The sequence below is a fragment of the Schistocerca gregaria genome, chromosome 3, assembly GCF_023897955.1.
Source record: "Schistocerca gregaria isolate iqSchGreg1 chromosome 3, iqSchGreg1.2, whole genome shotgun sequence".
NCBI lineage: Eukaryota > Metazoa > Arthropoda > Insecta > Orthoptera > Acrididae > Schistocerca > Schistocerca gregaria.
In genome coordinates, this window is record NC_064922.1 from 584,178,156 (window position 1) to 584,185,655 (window position 7,500).

General features: G+C 50.5%; 1 non-coding gene across 1 annotated transcript in view; it reads right to left on the reverse strand.

The window, feature by feature from the left end:
* The window catches only part of LOC126357221 (small subunit ribosomal RNA), a 1,893-nt gene extending 1,867 nt beyond the window's left edge, over positions 1–26 (reverse strand). Inside the window, exon 1 of the ribosomal RNA XR_007566171.1 lies at positions 1–26. This exon is cut by the window's left edge and continues 1,867 nt beyond it. This is a non-coding gene — a ribosomal RNA (small subunit ribosomal RNA).
* Between the last annotated feature and the right edge of the window lie 7,474 nt (positions 27–7,500).

Below are 7,500 nucleotides of genomic sequence, written 5' to 3' on the forward strand. Positions count from 1 at the left end.
TGACTACTGGCAGGATCAACCAGGGAGCTGCGTCAACGAGAGCTGAGCAGCCGGCCGCCCGGGAGTGTGTCCCGAGGGCCCGCGCGAACACGCAAGCGTCCGCTCAATTATTCTGCAAACAGGAGGAGGCTGAGCTCCCCTGCACGATACACCTCGAAACCCTCTCAGGTCCCGGCGGCGCGCAGCGCCGTCCTAAGTACTTGGTCGGGTTCGAGAGAGGCGCAATCGCCCGGAGATAGGCGAGTAGACGCTTTCAGTGCGAACACCCGTGCTCCCAACTGAGCTTGCCGCTGCCGACAGAGGCCCGGGAGCGTGCTGTCGTGGCATTGCCGGCGGGAAACAACACGCGCCACCTACGGTGACCGGCAGCTCCAACGCCAGCGCCACAGAAGGGCAAAGCCCCACTTGGGTGCAGAAGCGAACTCTCCCAGCACAGCGCACGCGCCAACACGTCCGCAGAGCTGCGATACAAACCACCTGCGAGAACCGCTGGGGGCGACCGAGCAGCAGACGGCGTCGCGACGCCGAGTGCCGGGCGGCGGCGCATCCTCAACGCACACAGTCCGCAATCGGACCAGCACACTGCAGATGTCCACCGCGCTTCGCACCGGGCTCGGCAGAACCCACTTTGGCCGCCTGGCGCCGCGCGCCGGGTGCGCCGGCGCGTAGCTGGGACGCCAGCCGGGCCCGTCGGCCGGCGCTCCTGCCACTGGGCGCCCCCCACCAGCCGGCTGTAGTGCGTGCGCTCACGCAGCGCGCGGCCAGCACGCCGGGCGGCCCCCCCTCACCGGCCGGGGACTGTCCCACCAAGCCACAGCCTCGTATCGCTTCATACCCACATGGCCAACTCAGGTTCGGGGGCATGGCGGGTACCGCCGAAACAACCGGTTCACAGATGTACCGATCGTCGCTATCACCGATGCACCTGCAGCGCGAACAACCGCTCAACAACTGATTTCCAGTTCATTTGCGGATCTTTGGCAGCAAACGTATACGTCAATCTACATTTGCGAAATCTACGATTCTGGCATGCCTGCATGTTATGTGTCACGACACGCTACATCAGCCCACATACACACTGCGGCATGTACACGAGAGAACACGTGGAAGATGGTCCGCGCACGTGTGCAATGTCCCTTGCGCGGTCGACTGTCAACCGGCCTCTGTAGCATGTCGCAGATGTGGAACGCGGTCCACCGTGGTATCATGTTGTGTGGGGCAATACGATTAAATAGGAAAACCCTCGTCGCTACATCAACAGACGGCTCACGCTGATTCCCGGCAGAGGGAGGGGGGGGGGCCCAACATGCAATACTTTCGTCCGTACCTACCACATGTCTCTACGGCGTACAACAGTGCAATCTCGCTGTCATGGGGAGACAGGACAAGTAGCATCGTGCACAACATATGGCCCTTATGATTCGCCATTGTAGGGCGCAGCCGGTGTACGGTCAAGCATGTGCCACATTATGTCACTCAGTACGTAACGACGGATGATCAGTGTGGGTTACGCGTACATCAGCGGACAGTCCACACAGGCCGTACCACAACGTACACTGACTGCATCGACAACCGAATGCAACTGAACAGCTGCAAGGCTCATTTCACAAACAAACGCCTGACCGACCAGCTTGGAAGGGCAGGAGGGGAGGGCGATATTCGTTCTGTAGCGTTACACCCTTCCAGTGGTTAGCGGGACTGTGTAGAAAGTACGCAACACTCGAAAGACATTTACGTGAGGGTACGCACCATGGCATCGAGAAATACACATGACACCAGAGGATCCAAGCAGTGAACTATGTTCAGAGGGTTGCTGTTAGGCAAAGCTACATTCCTGTGACGTTACATGTGACAGTTAAGGTGCAGTGTAAGTTAGGTTAAGGTGCAGTGTAAGTTAGGTTAAGGTGCAGTGTAAGTTAGGTTAAGGTGCAGCGTAAGTTAGGTTAAGGTGCAGCGTAAGTTAGGTTAAGGTGCAGCGTAAGTTAGGTTAAGGTGCAGCGTAAGTTAGGTTAAGGTGCAGCGTAAGTTAGGTTAAGGTGCAGCGTAAGTTAGGTTAAGGTGCAGCGTAAGTTAGGTTAAGGTGCAGCGTAAGTTAGGTTAAGGTGCAGCGTAAGTTAGGTTAAGGTGCAGCGTAAGTTAGGTTAAGGTGCAGCGTAAGTTAGGTTAAGGTGCAGCGTAAGTTAGGTTAAGGTGCAGCGTAAGTTAGGTTAAGGTGCAGCGTAAGTTAGGTTAAGGTGCAGCGTAAGTTAGGTTAAGGTGCAGCGTAAGTTAGGTTAAGGTGCAGCGTAAGTTAGGTTAAGGTGCAGCGTAAGTTAGGTTAATGTGCAGCGTAAGTTAGGTTAAGGTGCAGCGTAAGTTAGGTTAACGTGCAGCGTAAGTTAGGTTAACGTGCAGCGTAAGTTAGGTTAACGTGCAGCGTAAGTTAGGTTAAGGTGCAGCGTAAGTTAGGTTAAGGTGCAGCGTAAGTTAGGTTAAGGTGCAGCGTAAGTTAGGTTAAGGTGCAGCGTAAGTTAGGTTAAGGTGCAGCGTAAGTTAGGTTAAGGTGCAGCGTAAGTTAGGTTAAGGTGCAGCGTAAGTTAGGTTAAGGTGCAGCGTAAGTTAGGTTAAGGTGCAGCGTAACTTAGGTTAAGGTGCAGCGTAACTTAGGTTAAGGTGCAGCGTAAGTTAGGTTAAGGTGCAGCGTAAGTTAGGTTAAGGTGCAGCGTAACTTAGGTTAAGGTGCAGCGTAACTTAGGTTAAGGTGCAGCGTAACTTAGGTTAAGGTGCAGCGTAACTTAGGTTAAGAGGCCAACGTGGGTTAGGTTAGGGGGCCAACGTGGGTTAGGTTAGGGGCCAACGTGGGTTAGGTTAAGGGCCAACGTGGGTTAGGTTAAGGGCCAACGTGGGTTAGGTTAAGGGCCAACGTGGGTTAGGTTAAGGGCCAACGTGGGTTAGGTTAAGGGCCAACGTGGGTTAGGTTAAGGGCCAACGTGGGTTAGGTTAAGGGCCAACGTGGGTTAGGTTAAGGGCCAACGTGGGTTAGGTTAAGGGCCAACGTGGGTTAGGTTGCCAGAGATGTGTCAAATCAGGATGTACGTTTGGCTGGTGTCAGGTGGTGGGTTGGTTCGATGCCTTTATAAGGGGTGTGGCCAAAGGGTATTTTATTACTTGTACCTTTTGTGTTGTGGCGTGGCGTTGCGTCCTGTGTTGATACTGGGTGGACCACTGTGGATGTTGCTGGCTGATTTGAGCTGCGTTGTTTGCGGGTGATGTGAGACATTCTGTCTTATTAGTGGACGTGACGTTCCTCTTGTCGTTCTTTGGATAGTGTCCTGTGGCAGCGAGGATAAAATGGATGTTGTTGAACGATAGTGCTTTGGTGCTTTCGCTTTGTTACACACAGAGTGGACTGTGAGATAGGGTGACTGGGTCGAGTGCGGTTCACACTGTCCTCCCCAGTTTACAGTATGTATCATCTATGTATGTGGTCCTGCATCATTTACTAAGGAGGGACGTCAGACGACTGAAATATTAGTTATGTACTGATGTAAAGCAGAATGCTTACCTTCCACCAGTGGGCGAGTATCGACTCTGCCCCAGCGTTGCCACCGCAGGAAGCGGTGTCGGAAACACTACCCGCACACCGTCACCACTGTGCGGGGGGACGGACCCTCTATATCCTCAGCGGCGCACTCTTTGCCACCGAGCGTCACGTCTCGCGGCCCGCCGTCCAGAGCATGTATTGGGACAGTATTTTTTTTTTTTTTTTTTTTTTTTTTTTTTTTTTTTTTTCAGTATTTATTATACATACAAAAGCCCACTTACTAACAATTATGCGTGGGCGTACTACAGACTACACAAAACTACTGTTACAAAAGTGGTTACATTTATGAAACATAACAACTAACTAAAATGAGCATTCTGCTCTCTAACAAAATAATCGGCCTCTTAGCCTCCCTAGGCTATTCCCAGGGAGTTGCCCGTCCCTAGCCACGAGGAGGCGGGCCGCTACAATCCACAAAACCACTGCAAGAGACACAAACTTCCCTCCACCAACCCTACTGATCTACAGTCTCTATATTACATCGCTGTTTACAGTTTAGAATTGTAATTACACCACAACTTGTTGCACTTGTTTTCATCATCAGCAAAGACATCTCTATTAGCGAGAGGCAGCCACCACCAACACCAGATACATCCTTCTAACATCCACAACATATAACCACTTCAATCTTACCTCTCGCCTACTCTTCCTTCTTCTCTCAGCGGCCAGGCCCCAGGCGGTCCAACAATTGTCGCCATTCCTGGGGCGGGCCAGCTGTCGCCACTTGATGTCAAGTTTTTCACTCTCTAATTCGTCAATATGGCTGAAAATGTAGAGAGTGATAATGCGCTCGAGGGCGATTCGGTGATGGAGGAGAATTTGACTGTCGCTGAGCGACACACGCGCTTTTTGAAGTTGCTGGATTCTAGTGTTAAAAACGGTAAGATCAGCAACTACGCGATTAATCACATTAGGGACTGTGTAGCTCGATGGGCGATGGCCCACTCACAACTTGAGGGTCGGTTGTTGGAACTAGAGAAAGAGAATGAGCGTCTCAGAGGTCAGCCCGCAGTGGCACGGTCTTATGCCGCGGTTGCGAGTGCCCCTGTGGCTAGAGCACCGTCGGCAAGGGAAACAATTGAGCACAATATTAAAAAGACATACCCGACTGTATTTATTAAACCAAAGGCAGGCGAGGATATACGTGCTGTTAAGACTGCTTTCGAAAAATGCATTAATCCCAAACGTGACAAAATTAAAATTAACACGGTCAGGACTGCTAAAAATGTACTAATTGTTGAGACAGCTACACAAGAAGATAGTCAAAGAATAATGGCAAATCAGGAATTGATGGAGAAGGTTAAGTGTGAACCGCCAAGGAAACGCAGGCCTTTGATGTGCCTGTATGATGTTCCTACTCATATGAATGCGGACAGCCTGTTGGATGCGATATATACACAGAATTTTGATGTGTCTATGACGAGGGAGGAGTTTGACAGTCAGTTCAGGTTGCGATTTAAAGTAGGGCCGAGGGAGAAGCTGACTGTGCATCATGTGGTGGAGGTTTCACCTGAACTTTGGAAGCCATTAACAAGAATCGGGAGGTTATATGTAGGATACTCTGCACTAAACATTAAGGATTACTTGGCGGTGCCACGATGCACCAAGTGCCAAGACTTAAATCATACAAACAAATATTGTAGTGAAGATCAGGCTGTATGTGCTCACTGCGGGCTGGTGGGGCATGAAAGGAGGGACTGCCCTAACAAGGACAGACCTCCTGTGTGCATACCATGTAAGAAACGTGGTAGGAAGTGTGGAGGACCGAAGGATTGCCCCACCTACCGAATGTTCTTAGACAGGATTGTACAGAGGACAGATTATGGCGACCCGTAAGGCGCCAAAGAAAAAATCACCTAGTAAAGAAAAGAGGGACGCAGAGAGGGGTAGGTTAATTTATAAGGCTCTGTCCACAGGTTCTTTACTCTGCCCCGACGACGTTCGGGGTTCCACGGGCAGTCTGATGGTGGAGGTTGGCGTCCAGACGGAGGTCGACTTGGAGGCAGCTATGGGTCGGCTAACTTGTCGGCCATTGAGTGCCAGTGTGGAGGAGTCTGTGATCCAAGATTTCTCAAATCAAGACCGACATGGTGTGTCTTTAGTCCCTATTGAAGTCGGAGGTGGTGGTGGTAGTGAAGGTTCAGATGTAAATATTGTGAATGTTACCGATGTAAAATGTGTAAATAGTGATGGTGGCGGTGTATCTTACAATGCAGTTGGTCCAGGTGACATCTATGATAATTTCGACCTCAAGTTGCGATTGTCAAGGCTTGAAGAGCCTGCATTGTTAACTGTTGCACTGAGGCAGCTTGTTAGAACAGAGCATAGGGGTGGGGAAGATATTACTTACCCAGCCTTGGAGGATGTTGACTGCATTCATTTGCATGCTGCTAATATTCCAACGCAACCTGATGATCTAAAACTTTTGGTGGAGAAGGTGTTTGCTAGAAGGGGCCGGAAATTTGATATAGAGAAAATTTACAGAGATATGGTCAAGATGTATGGACGAAATGTCTCGGATTTTTCGAAGCCTTGGCCTGCTAGCCGCCTTCATGTTTTCTATCCCCCTGGCTAATGGGGCGATTCAGGTTGCTGCAGATTAATGCTATGCGCAGCCATCTGGTTGCGCAAGAGCTGAGAAAGATAGCGGAGGAAGAGTTACTGGATATTCTTGTGATCCAAGAGCCGGCCTCCTGTGCTGGTCGGATTCCCGGATTTCCTGCGTCCGCGCAAGTGGTTTCCTCAGGGGAGAATCCTATGACTGCTGTTGTAGTGCTGAATAAACTGATCAAGACCACTGTTTTAACACAATTTTGTAATGAACATGTGATTGTGGTGCAACTTAATTTGTTGACGAATTTAGTTTTCATTGTTAATGTATACTGTCAATTTCGGCAGCATATAACTGGATTTTTGGATCAGTTGGACTGGATACTCAGAACTTTACAAGGCAAGTCTGTAATAGTCTGTATGGATGCGAACGCCAAGTCTCCTCTGTGGCACAGTGCGGAGCAGGATGAGCGGGGTGTCGAGCTCGAGAACTTGATTATGCAAATGCATCTTGATGTGATGAATCAACCTGGACACCCACCTACCTTTTCAGGGAGGGCGGGTGCTGTTTCCAATATTGATGTGACTTTGGCAACTCAGAGCTCGGCACCGCACGTTTGTGACTGGAGAGTTGTTGACAATCTCACAGTGAGTGACCATAATTGTATATTCTTTGAGTATTGTACTGAGGTTGTGGAAGATACTGGGGATTGGGAGGAAAGGTATAATTACCGGAAAACTGATTGGGACCGACTATCACAGGAGTTTCGTCCTCCAGGGCTGGGCTCTGAGGCGGAAATACAGAATGTGGATGATGTGGTTGCCGATCTGCTGGCATCCATTGAGGCGGCTATTGCTGCAGCAGTCCCCCGGGTGGCGAGGTATGTTCGCACGCAGGCTACTCCGTGGTCCCCAGAACTGACCGAGCTCAAGCGCTCTGTCAGGAGGGCGCGGAGTAACTATCAAAGGAGCTTTGGGCATGAAGAGAGACAGTTTCACTTGAGGAGGTATCGCCGCCTGAAGGATAGATACCAGCATGCTATTCAGCAGGCAAGGAGGCAATCATGGCAGAATTTCGTTAACGAGCAGCTCGGTCTGGACCCATGGGGGGTTCCATACAAGCTTGTGAGAGAGAAGATCAGATCTCCAGGGATGCTGTCAACTTTGCGGTTGGAAGATGGCCGGTGTACTACAACGTGGGAGGAAACTGCTAATGTACTGCTGAACGTTTTGCTACCAGATGATGTTGAAGAAGAGGATACGGAGGAGCAGCGAAGAACACGACAAGCATTGTTGGAGCCATATGTGAATGAAGTGCACGTTTACCCCTTCTCTGTAGAGGAGGTGGTGGCTGCACTTCACACATT